General features: G+C 41.8%; 1 protein-coding gene and 1 long non-coding RNA gene across 5 annotated transcripts in view; one reads left to right on the forward strand and one right to left on the reverse strand.

Moving 5' to 3' along the window:
- LOC141571635 (uncharacterized) overlaps nucleotides 1-4,307 on the forward strand; it is a 65,113-nt gene extending 60,806 nt beyond the window's left edge. For both annotated transcript variants that reach the window (XR_012496557.1, XR_012496558.1), the window contains one exon: nucleotides 4,188-4,307. This is a non-coding gene — a long non-coding RNA (uncharacterized LOC141571635). The remainder of the gene's footprint in view (nucleotides 1-4,187) is intronic.
- FKBP5 (FKBP prolyl isomerase 5) overlaps nucleotides 1-10,698 on the reverse strand; it is a 95,891-nt gene extending 85,193 nt beyond the window's left edge. The window contains exon 1 of one of the 3 annotated variants that reach the window (XR_012496554.1): nucleotides 10,545-10,698. The gene's annotated coding sequence lies outside the window, so the exon portion shown is untranslated. The remainder of the gene's footprint in view (nucleotides 1-10,544) is intronic. The other 2 variants (XM_019738722.2, XM_019738723.2) reach the window with 2 other exon arrangements.
- Nucleotides 10,699-12,031: the final 1,333 nt, after the last annotated feature.

Here is a 12,031-nt window from a genome sequence, read left to right on the forward strand (position 1 = left end):
ATTAGGACAAATCTATAAATGAAAAGAACAAAAGGATACAATGAGACATTTTCAAGTCAGAACCAAAGTGATTTAGTGACTCATTGAGTTTAAGAAATAAAGCAAGAGTAAAAACAACCAGTAAGAACAATGGAGTCATTAACAGCTAAAGAGGAAACATCAGGAAGAGAAGCTGGCTTTTGTTGTTGTTGTTGTTGTTGTTGTTGTTTTAACTGGGGGATGGGAAAGAGGTGCTGGGTGTGCAGCTGCTATAGAAATGGTATTTAAGCACATTTAGTTTCAAGAGCTAGGTGACAATTTGGGCCTCATTTTGAAAGGCCTCAAATTTAGACAAAAGATACACATCTGGGACCTAAAAGCTCAGTAAAAACTGAGTTTTTAGAGAAAGAGAAGGTAACAAAAAAACTTTCCAAATGAATAGTACTTTCTTCTAGACAGAATATTTGGACTAATTTATTCTAAATGAAAAGCTGAAAAATTCATCTTTTCCAGGCTATGAATTAACAGAAAGAAACTAAGGATAAAAATTATTTCATAATTACGATTTGTCCAAAGTCAAATCTCTGAGCTAACATACACTGCTTTTTAAGTTTCTCTATTTATAACAAAACTTTTGAAAAAATTGAGAGAAAATCTGGTGCACCAATAGTACTACTATTGTACAATATTCGTCAGAATTTAATAGTTTTTAAAGCACATTAATCAAAATTTTGATAATTAATAAATCTGGAGAACAGGTACATGGAGGTTCATTATACTATTCTTTCCAGTTCTGTGCAGTTTAAAACTTCTATAATAAAGTCTAAGAAAAGGCTACCTACAGATATTTTAAAAATTCTATCTGCAGTTAAGGCTTCACAACTCAAAACAAAATTCTCGCAGATAAAAACTTTTCAAATACTTTATTAACTCTCGATAAGCCACTGAAATGTAGTGTGTACGAAAGGGAGAAAAAAAAGCCCCGTCATTTCAGAGGAACATGAGTATGTTTGTTAACTGGAAAAAGTCCTTTTATCCACATTGGTTGATGCTGGACATTTGTCATTTTTCTCTTCAATGAACTTATATATTTGTATTGAGGAAAAACATATAGGTCATATGGTTTGTGTTAGTAAAAGCAAAATAGATGTTTAGCCCCAGTATCAATGATTAATTTGTTGAACCTGCTGGCTAATCCTATTACTTCTAACATCTTCCACTCTAGTAAATAACCAAATAAACAACTTTCTTATATAGATGCAAAAAAAATTTTTTTTAATGAACCAATATCCATAAATTGTATTTAACCCTAAATTGCAACGAACACAATTAACATTTTATAAAATAATAGAGGGAAAGGTTGAATGTTTTTTAAAATGATACTCCAAGCTATGCCTTAAGTAGATGTAATTTAAATCAAATCACTCTACTGAGACCATGGAAGCACTAAAACTAATAGAGAGCAGCAAATTCACCACTTGGATTTACTGCATAACAACGATCAAGAATAATTTACATGGTTTACAAGCTAAACCAATCCTTCCTCCCTATGACAAACAGCACTATCCAAAAATGACATTTGCTTGCCTCCTGTCTGGTAAAGACTTTGACAAAAAGACTGTACATGTCTGTGCAAAACTTAGCACACTGTAGGTGCACAACTCTTTTAACAGGAATAATCACCACCTTCAATTCCCAGAAAGCTATTGCTAGCTGTCAGTCTTATTCCCTAGGAGACATGCACAGGATAACAAAGCAAGGTTTCCTTGCTGGCAGTCCTGCCTTGAATAATTTTAGTATCCTGTTTCTTCTAACAGAAATATGTCATCATGAAACTTCAGAAAGCAGCAGCAAAAATACATATATGTAGAGACAAAAGATTGTCAGTGAGTCTCTTTTTCTACATCACTAATTCTGAACAGAGGTTATTTCACGTTTTGCAGATAATAAGATCATTCTCCTATCTTCAAAAAATTTTTGTAGCTTTCTTCCCTTCTAAAGTAAAAATTACATACCATAAGATCCACAGATCTTAAGTACTCAGTTCAATAAGTTTGAACAAATGTGTATACAAACAACTGGTGAACCTGGACATTCCTTGTACTAATCTTGCAACTTTTCCGTAAGTTAAAAACTGTATGAAAATAAAAAGTTACCAAAAGTGTGCACTTGATTTATCATCACCCAAATCAAGCTATAGAATATTTCCACCTCCCTAAAAAGTTCCCTTTTGCCCCTCTCCTGTCAACCACAGCCCTTACCCAGAAACCACTGACCTGATTTCTATCACCGTACCTAAGTCTTGTATTTTTTTTATAAATGGCATCATTTGGTACATACTTGCGTCTGGCTTCTCTTAATCTGAGTAACATTTCTGAGATTCATATATGTTGTTGTGTGAATCAGTAGTTGATTCCCAGTATGAAAAAAAAGCTGCTACGAACATTTTGTATCAGTTTTTTTGTGAACATGTCCTTTATTCCTCTTGGTGCAGTAAGATTTAAAAAAGGGGGGGGGGTGATTCATATATACATAAACCTGGGAAGTCATATAGTATAGATAAATAAATGGATTTATATATGCACTACACATATAGCAAACATACATATAGTTACATATATAAAGTGCAAAAATATAGGTAATTTTCATATATATGTGTGTGTATGTATATATATATATATATATATACATACACATACACACACATATATATGTAGTTGACCCTTGAACAACACAGGTTTGAAGTATGTGGGTCCACTTATACGTGGATTTGTTTCAATACAGTAAATCTATTTTCTCTTCCTTATGATTCTCTTAATAATTTTTCCTCTACTTTACTATAAGAATACAGTATATAATATGTATATATACAACACAGAAAATATGTTTCAATCAATTGTGTATGTTATTGATAAGGCTTCTGGTCAACTATTAGTATAGTCAGCTCCCCCCATATCTGTGGATTCCCAACCACAACTGTTTTGGATCTGTGGTTGGTAGATGCAAAACCCACAGATAGTTAAGTTTTGGGGGAATCAAAAGTTATACAAGGATTTTCAACTGCGTAGGAGTCAGCAGCACTAACCCCATGTTGTTCAAGGGTCAACTGTACACACGTGCACATATATACATACACAAATGAATAGATTCTGAAAAGTCCACTTAGGACCAAGGATATATTAAAAAAAACTTATAAAGTTCACAGTGAAAATAAATTTAAGATGGAAAAGATGACCATCTCAATTTTTCTTAATAAGTACTATGTTTTAAACCAAGAATAATTCAAAAGAGAAACAAATTTCTCTTCATGTAAGTTATCCTGTTCTGTTTCAACGAAATACCTTCTGCTCATAACAAATCCCCTTCACAAACCAATATTTCAAAACATTATGTGTTATCATCTACCATGTAATTTTTAAGCTGGGGCAAAATCTGAAATGTGTTAAGATTACAAGATTTTATTTCATTGTCTCGCTTTTTTTAAAAAGTTAAACATGGAAGTAATTCCACTGGTTAATATTTAACATGGATAAAGACCATTCCATCCTCATTCAGAATATCTTCCCATAAAGACTCTATCTCTAGGATGTTTTCTCCATTCTAAAAATTTACTGCAGCATTAACTCTATGATAGAGATTGTGGGGACAGAGCCCCAGAGAGCAGTTTCCAGGCTCTCAGCCTCAAGTGGAAAGGTGGTGGCTCAGTTATTAGATGACCATCAGCAGTAATCAGATGGCCATCCGCTGTGGCTAGTTGGCCATCAGCTGTTACCGGTTAGCCATTAGCCACTAATATAACTGCCGTGGCTACGCTGGCAAGGGGGTTGGTCGGTTGGCAGAGAAGTGGACGGCAGATTGCTGTTAGCAAGCGCGGACTGCCGATGGTGTGGATCGTGTGGATCCTACTTCGTGTGTCTCGCCCAGCCACCAACTAGACGGGTGCAGGAAGACCCCTTGTTGGGGTACTGGCGGATGTTTGCTTTTGTGTCTCGACCAGCCGCCATCGAGAATATAGTGGTATGACTCCCCTATGTGTGTCTCCGTTGCTGTTCCTTTTTGGCCTCACCATGTCCTGCATTCACCTGCCGGGAGTAGGAGCTGAGTACCACCATTACACATGGCACAGCGAGCAGGGTGTGGTGCCGGCCAGAATTTTCAAAGGGGTAATGGAGCAGTTTATACGTCTGAAAGCTCAGTTTTGCGAGCAGGGTATGGTGCCGGCCAGAACTCTCCGAAGGACGGTGGAGCAGTTGAAAGCTCAGTTTCGGAAAGCCCGTGAGGAACGGCGCCGGGAGCAGGAAATGCAATCTGCTTGGGAGAAACATGACCCCTCAGTGAACGGTGGTCCTCTCAAGCGACTGGATGGCACGCCGCCCTGTTGGCCATAGCAGGCATTGCCTGCTTTTTGGTGGTCTGCTGCTGCTGCCAGTGGGCTCCTACAGTTGTGGACAACTTATACCAGGGCCACCACCCACTCGGACACCGCACACGACGAGCAGTCCAGGTAGGAATGGTGCCTGACTCTGGGCAGGAGGACGTGTGGCCCCCACACAGTGTGTGGTGCCCGGTAGCCACTGTTCTCAGGAGTTGGACCCCCGTGGAGGGGTGGGAGGACATGGATGGTTCTCTAACCAGCATAGAAAAAGCCGTGCAGCTGGCAGAGAGCTGGACCCCCATGGAGGGGTGGGAAAACATGGACGGTTCTCCAACTAGCACAGGCCGGAGAAAGCGAAGGTTGTTGTGACCGTGGGGGCTGGGAGGTGCTTGCTGAGGTGGTCCAGGTGAGGGACTTGTAGTCCCAGGAGAAAACGCTTGCTGAGTCCTTGGTGGAGGCTGCAGGTGAGGTCGAGGTCATCCCTCACCCCCAGGATGGGGAGGACTTGGAGCCCTCGCCCTGTGGAGAGGGTACACATTGTGAGGCCAACGCATGGCCCTGGCGAATGACTGTGGACTATGGGGAATGGCCTTCCATCCCTGATTTAATGGACCGCTTGACTGTTTGCTTGGGAACATACCACCCTGTAGTGAAACTGGTGGATGTTTGCTTCCTGTGTCTCGCCCGGCCGCCAGCAAGACTGTGGTACAGGAAGACCCCTTGTTGGGGTACAGGTGGATGTTTGCTTCCTGTGTCTTGAATGGCCACTGTCGAGAATATGTAAGCACCTTGGCTGTGCGCCACTATTGTTCCAGCACGGTACCCTGAGAAACCCTGGCTGTGCCCAGAAAGTAGGTGGACATCGAGGGACACCCGCTGGGACATTACTTGAACTGGACTTAAAACTTTTTCTTGTGAGTTGGGTTCCTGACACAGGGCCCCTCACGGAAGGCGCCTGTCGCGTAGATTGTGAGGCGAGACTCTGTAGGGGTGGAGTGTGGGGACAGCCAGGAGTGCAGTTTCCAGGCTCTCGGCCTCACGTGGAAAGGTGGTGGCTCAGTTATTAGATGGCCATCAGCTGTAATCAGATGGCCATCTGCTGTGGCTGGTTCACCATCCGCTGTTACCGGTTAGCCATTAGCCACTAATATAACTGCCGTGGCTACACTGGCAAGAGGGTTGGTTGGTTGGCAGAAAAGTGGATGGTGGATTGTGGTTAGCAAGTGCGGATTATGGCTAGCAAGTGCGGTTAGCAAGCGCAGATTGCCGATGGTGCGGATCGTGTGGATCCTACTTCCCATGTCTCACCTGGCCGCCAGTGAAATGGGGGTGCAGGAAGACCCCTTGTTAGGGTACTGGCGGATGTTTGCTTTTGTGTCTCAACCAGCTGCCATCGAGAATATAGTGTTCTGACTCCCCTATGTGTGGCTCTGTTGTCGTTCCTTTTTTGGCCTCACCATAGCCTGCGTTCTTCTGTGGGGAGCTGGAGCTGAGTCCCTGCATTACAGAGACATTTTGACTTTCAAATTCCACTGTGTAATTTTCAGCTGTCGGTAGAGGAGGTTCTTTAACTTCCAGAGGTAGGAACATTAATAAACATGCACAAAAATTTTATTTTTGAAGAGATCAAAATGAAATTCCCAATCCTGCTTCTGATAATCAGATGGTCATTTAAGGTATAGGAGTAGTTCATCATTTAACATCATCTATAAATTGCAAAGATGGAGGCAGAATATTACAAATGGTTCTAGAACTTAATAAATGCTTGCTTTAGGAAAGATTTGCAAACACAAAAAGGAAAAAAAAACAACCCTCTTCTAGTCTTTGATCTTTCTTCATCTTTTATTTCTTCTTCCAAAAAATCGGTAATTTCAAAAACATACAAATTAAATGTACATTTTTAATCTTAAAAAAAAACACTCTTAGGATTTGAAAGTTCCCTAACTTTTACAGATGTGTTTACTTAAAAACCCATTCTTACACTCTGAAAATACATCATTTTCACCTTTCTAATAAATGTACCTTTTTATAAAACAGCCTTAAGCATTACAAAAATGACAGCAGCTCCAAACAGTGACAATCCCCAACTTAGTTTCAATAATCTTTTGTCTGGTTGTTTTAGAGAACTAAAAGAAATTTCTTATTTGTAAAGTGTTTTTCTTCCACACCAAGGGTAGACAACAAGTATACCCAATGTGTAGATCCCATATCCCCTCTGGTGATCCTTCACTCTCATTAACTAGGTGTTTCCGAAAAGACTAGAAAGTAAATACTAAATTAAGCATAAAATGAACTTTCCTCGTTTAAGGACTATAGTCTTACAGGTTTAAGTTTCAGCTGAGTGCAGGTCAATTCTCATTATGACAAATTATGAGGTGCAAATTATTTTGAGTACTTGAATTTGTTTCAAATAGTGCTAAAATATCCTTAGTAACCTGTTAGCTACACAGATTACACTTAAGTGGCTATTGTTTTTAAATCAATAGTTACGTGATTTACATACCAATGTCCACCTAATCTCTGATGTGTAGATTTAATTTTCTTTACACTTTGGGAAATTAATGTCAGAAGTTAAAAATACACCGTAGAAAAATTCAGAAATGTAAAATAACGAAAAAATAAAATCTAATTAAGGATCAGCTTGCTTAGAAAGTCCAAATGGTTTTGGAATTATAAAATACACATTTTAACTGTTCAGCATTAAATAATTACAGAATTTCATGTGCTAAAATATGTATAATACAGATTCTTTTTTACGAATTGTGAAAATTATATTCAAGGCCTATAATAAATATTCCTAATGTCAGGTATAACATGCATATTACTGTTAAATAAAGCAGTATTAATGTCTAACAGTTCATGTGACTTAGCCTTAAATTTAATTGTTTTAAATATCTGGTTTTTTGTGTGTGTGTGGCTTTATTCATTCAAAAATATCTGCCCACCCCCAAATTCAACAGCAGCCACACCTGAGGGTAAATGACCTAAAAATACTCCCAATGTTAATCGTGTAGATATGAGAATTCAACTTATGCTTAATTTTGAAACTGAAATGTGGTTGATAATTTTATGATATGGTCTACCACAAGTTAAAATGGACCAAAAAACGGCAATTAAAATATCTAAAAACTGAATCTGAAAACAGGCTTTTAATTATAAAAGGCACTTTTATAAAGTTGCTAAAATATGCTTTTGTGTAAAAAAAACTGAAATATAACTTTAATTTATGATGTGGATATAGTTAAGCATCACCATCGGAAAAAGATTATAAAATTTCTAATTACAAATAATAAACTATATTCCTATACACTTTAAAGAGCAATTATATAAATCATCCATAACCAGACTAGTGAGAGCTCTAGTCTTGTAAGATTCCTTACAACTATTTATATAGAATAAAACCCACCCTACACGAAGACGAGCCGCCATTCAACCAATCTACCAGAAGGGTCAAAAAGCCAACTCAGCTTTTAATAATAACTTCTACAGCGATAGAAAGAGGATGTTCTTTCATCTCTAGACTGATTCCTTCTAAGCTAAGAAAACTTTAGGAAACTAAAAATAACCCAAGATACCTATTCTTTTCCAATCCAAGAAAAAAACAGAAAAATTAAGATTAATTGCCTAATCCATTATTTTTTAAATTTTTTATGTTGAACTGGTTAAAATTATGTTTTAAAAAATACATTCAAGAGGTAGTGCAAAAAGAGGGAAAAGGGGGTCAAATATATGGTAATGGAAGGAAAACTGAGTCTGGTGATGAACACACAATGCAATATATACCGTTTCCCCAAACATAAGACCTAGCCGGACAATCAGCTCTAATGCGTCTTTTGGAGCAAAAATTAATATAAGACCCTGTATTATATAAGACCCGGTATTGTATTGTATTATATTATATTATACCCAGTCTTATAGTAAAGTAAGACTGGGTCTTATATTAATTTTTGCTCCAAAAGACGCATTAGAGCTGATTGTTCGGCTAGATGTTATGTTCCGGGAAACAAGGTAGATGAAGTCCTATAGATATGTACACTTGAAACCTATATAATTTTACTAACCAATTTCACCCCAACAAATTTAATAAAAATTAAAAAATAAATAAAAAGACATCCACCGCAAACTCCCAAAAACTAAAAAACAAAAAAATTAAAAAAAAAATTAAAGATTCAGAAACATACTTGTTTTATTAAGATGAAAGACATAACATATAAGCTTGTTATTTTAGAGAAATAAAACATTTTATAAAGACCATCTTTATTTTTTTTGTTTAATCCCAGAGTCACAATAAGCCTCTTGGTTAGAGTTCAGCTTTAAATATTGCTACTAATTAGCTAGGTAAATAAGTAAAATCATTCAATGAAACACTAGTAAGGTAGCATAATTAATCAAAATTGTAACTTTGTTCTTAAGATGTTAAACTTAATCTATTATGTATAAATCATACCCAAGACAAATATAAAAGAAGTCACATTAGAAAAAAATCGAATAAAATCGTGTTTCTCACAAATGAATGTTAACAACCCTACTTTAAAATATATATTTTATATTTTAAAAAATAATTATATTTTAAAATATATTTCTCTATAGATGCCCTAAATTGGTCAGGACCATAATTGCAGATTGTTAAATGGAAGTCAGTTAGGAAAGAGACAAAGAGAAAATAAGTGAAAGTATGACAAGTAAAAATTTCCCACAAAAATAATGTTTTAAGACTATCCTTGAATTTTGATTCAAACAGCAAGAGAAAAATCTACATAATTTTCTAAAGTAAAAACCCTTGGGTGGAGGGGCCGCACGGAACTCCATCGACTATTAAAAATAACCAAAATGTTGCCTTAACTTTTTTTCCCTTGTCCACAATCTAACAAAATGGGAAGGCAATGAAAATAAACACTCCTATCTACCCTCAGAGAGGCAAAGAAAGCTCCCATTCAATGCTAAGCCTTATTCCACTGGAAAACATACTCCTGAAAAGTAAATCCAAAACCACGAGCTCAAACTGCTTCATGCAGAATTTACTGAATGGCGGCCAAACGTCGTACACGCTGTCCTGAGCCACACTGAAGGATATCTCGAGTTCTGCGTTCTCCATTTACAACTTGTATCTTACTATGCTTTTCCCACCACTGCAGAAACCGATTTTTAAAAATGAGAGTAAAATGTTCCTTCTGGCTCGTCAATCGAAAGAGGTCAATCTACACTGACCGTCCCCCCCCCCACGCCGCCACAGACATACACACACATACACATACACACACACCAATTTTTCTTTTATATTCAGCACTGAGTTTGACTCCTACAGTCAGCAGTACACCTTCTTAGACATTAATTGGGGGGAAAGCGTTATAACGTCCCAGGAGCGAAATGAATGAATAAGGAACCCTCAAACTTTTAACTGGCTTTCAGCCGGCACTAATCACCTGTTAGAATGGGCGCTGCGCTGGCACCCTCCAAGAGCGCCTGAGAGCGGGGATGCTGTCCCGTCACTTGTCCCAGGGCGGCAGGTGAAGGCGGTGAACGCGCATCCGCACCCACCGCCCGGGGAGCGAAAACCTAAGCAAGGAGCGCAGCAGCCGGACACTCCGTTATCCTCACCCTCCGCGGCCCCGCCAGGTGAGCGAGGCTCCATTGCGCCCTCGGCGTCCCGGCGCATGGCTCACCCCTGCTCGACTTCTCCCGCCGCCCAGGCCGGGAAACGCGAAGTTTCTCTCCCGCCCGTGGCGGGGCTGCTCACGCGCCGCCAGCTCTGGGCGGCTGCGGTCACCGGCACCGGGCCTCGGGTGATTCTGAGACCGCTGATGGGAGCCGAAGCCGGGACCTGTCAACCCCGGCGGGAAACAAAAGCCGGGTGAGGACGAGCAGGCGCGACCAGCCTCGCCTCCGCGAGGGGGAGCGCGGAGGGGAGGGGAGCGGCTCCCGTTGCCGCCCGGCTCCGCGCCTCCCGGAGGGAGCAACAGCCCCATCGCCCAGCGTGGCGCAAGGGGCCCCGCAGTGGGGCTGGGGGCCTTCGGCGCGCTGGCTTCAAGGCTTCTCGGGCCCCGCTCGCCCAGACAAGCCGCTCCCGGGCTGGGGAGCCGCGTGAGGGGGCGGGGAGGTGGAACGGCGGCGGCCGGACCGCGAAGGAGGGGATTCGGCTCCCCGGGCACCGCAGCTGCCCGCCCCATCCCTGCGGCCATGGCGCCGATACCTGTCGCAGCAGCTGCTCGTCGGTTCCGTCTCTCTCTGCCTCACCCGCACCACCGCTCTCCCCTCAGCCCGCCCAGCAGGCCGCCCGCGCACCGGACGCCGCAGCCCGAGACTGGCAGCGCCCGCGAGCCGGCCGAATCCCCGGGGCAGCGCCCGGCACCGTCCCGCCCCTGCCTGCCGCAGGACCCGCCTTCCATTGGGCCCTGGAGCTGTCAATCCGCCCCCAAAAGGCGCGCGGGCTGTCGCTCTGCTTGTTCGGATTGGTGGCCGCGCGCCGTCCATGCAAATAAGGCCCCGCCCACGTCCATTTGCACCTCCGCCTTAGTGTAACCTCCGCCTCTTCACGCCAGCCCACGTGTCTGGCCCTAGCCCTTTGTGGGGGTAGGAGGGAAGGGCTGGAGGAAACTGACCTACGCCCACCCCCAACACACATACACCATCCCCTACCTCCAGAGAAAGTAATGCTTGAACAAACTAGTTGACTTCGCATCCAAATAGTCTCTCTGAAATCTCTGCTATCCTATCTGTCCAACCGGCCTGCCGGGAAGATGGAGAGGAACAGGCCAGGCTGTTGTGGCAGACCAGCAGACTGGGTTAGCCCCAGGAAACAACCCCAGGAAGTCAGTGTTGCCCAGTTGGGACTGGGAAAATCCCATTTCCAGAATCAATTTAGACATAGCACTTCTCTCTGGACACTCAGTGACTGTGAAGACTATGCTTTCCCTTGGCTTTCTACTTTTCAAACAGATCCCAGGCGATTGAAACAGTAAAGGACCTTAAGAAATGTTTGTGCTTTCTATCACCACCCGGCTCCCAAAAGGTAGGCCTGCTGAGCAAACTCAACTTCAGGAGGGTCCCAGGCTCCTCCAAGTAGATGGCCACCTCTGAGTTGCTCCCACAGAGATTCCTGGGCCTTGCGGAATAACTAGATCAACCCCCTCGTTTTCTGAGGAAACAGAAACTTTGAGCCCCATAGCAATGGGACTTCCTATGGTAGTTACCTATGGAAACCTAAGATCTCATAGCCAGATTAAAAGCCGTGTTTCTTGGTTCCATATCTGCTCTCTGCTCTGTATCACATTGGTCATTTAGACCTGCCTTCAAGGCGTGGTGCCTGTAGGAAAGACAATTAGAGTTAACACCGAAACCTCAAGGGCAAGGGCCCTGTCTCAGTGCCCAGAAGTTTCCCTTTTTACCAGATGCCTGGGAAAGTCACTAAAACAATTTATTCATACATCATTTCAGCAAGACAATGGTGATTAAAACCACTCTGCATGCTATCATCAATAAATTAAGCATTTACTGTGCTTACCAACAGCAGGTTTTAAGCACTGTGCTATGTGCAGGCCATGCATAGGTGAGCGAACATTGTCCCAGCCCTTGAGGGATTAAGCCTACGAGACAGGGACATCCGCAGTACATGTCAGTGCTCCTCATGTTACAGGGATTGTGACAGATACCCGCATAGGGCACAGTGGAAGGCTCCAA

Source organism: Rhinolophus sinicus, linkage group LG05 (genome assembly GCF_036562045.2).
Source record: "Rhinolophus sinicus isolate RSC01 linkage group LG05, ASM3656204v1, whole genome shotgun sequence".
In the NCBI taxonomy this organism is placed as follows: domain Eukaryota; kingdom Metazoa; phylum Chordata; class Mammalia; order Chiroptera; family Rhinolophidae; genus Rhinolophus; species Rhinolophus sinicus.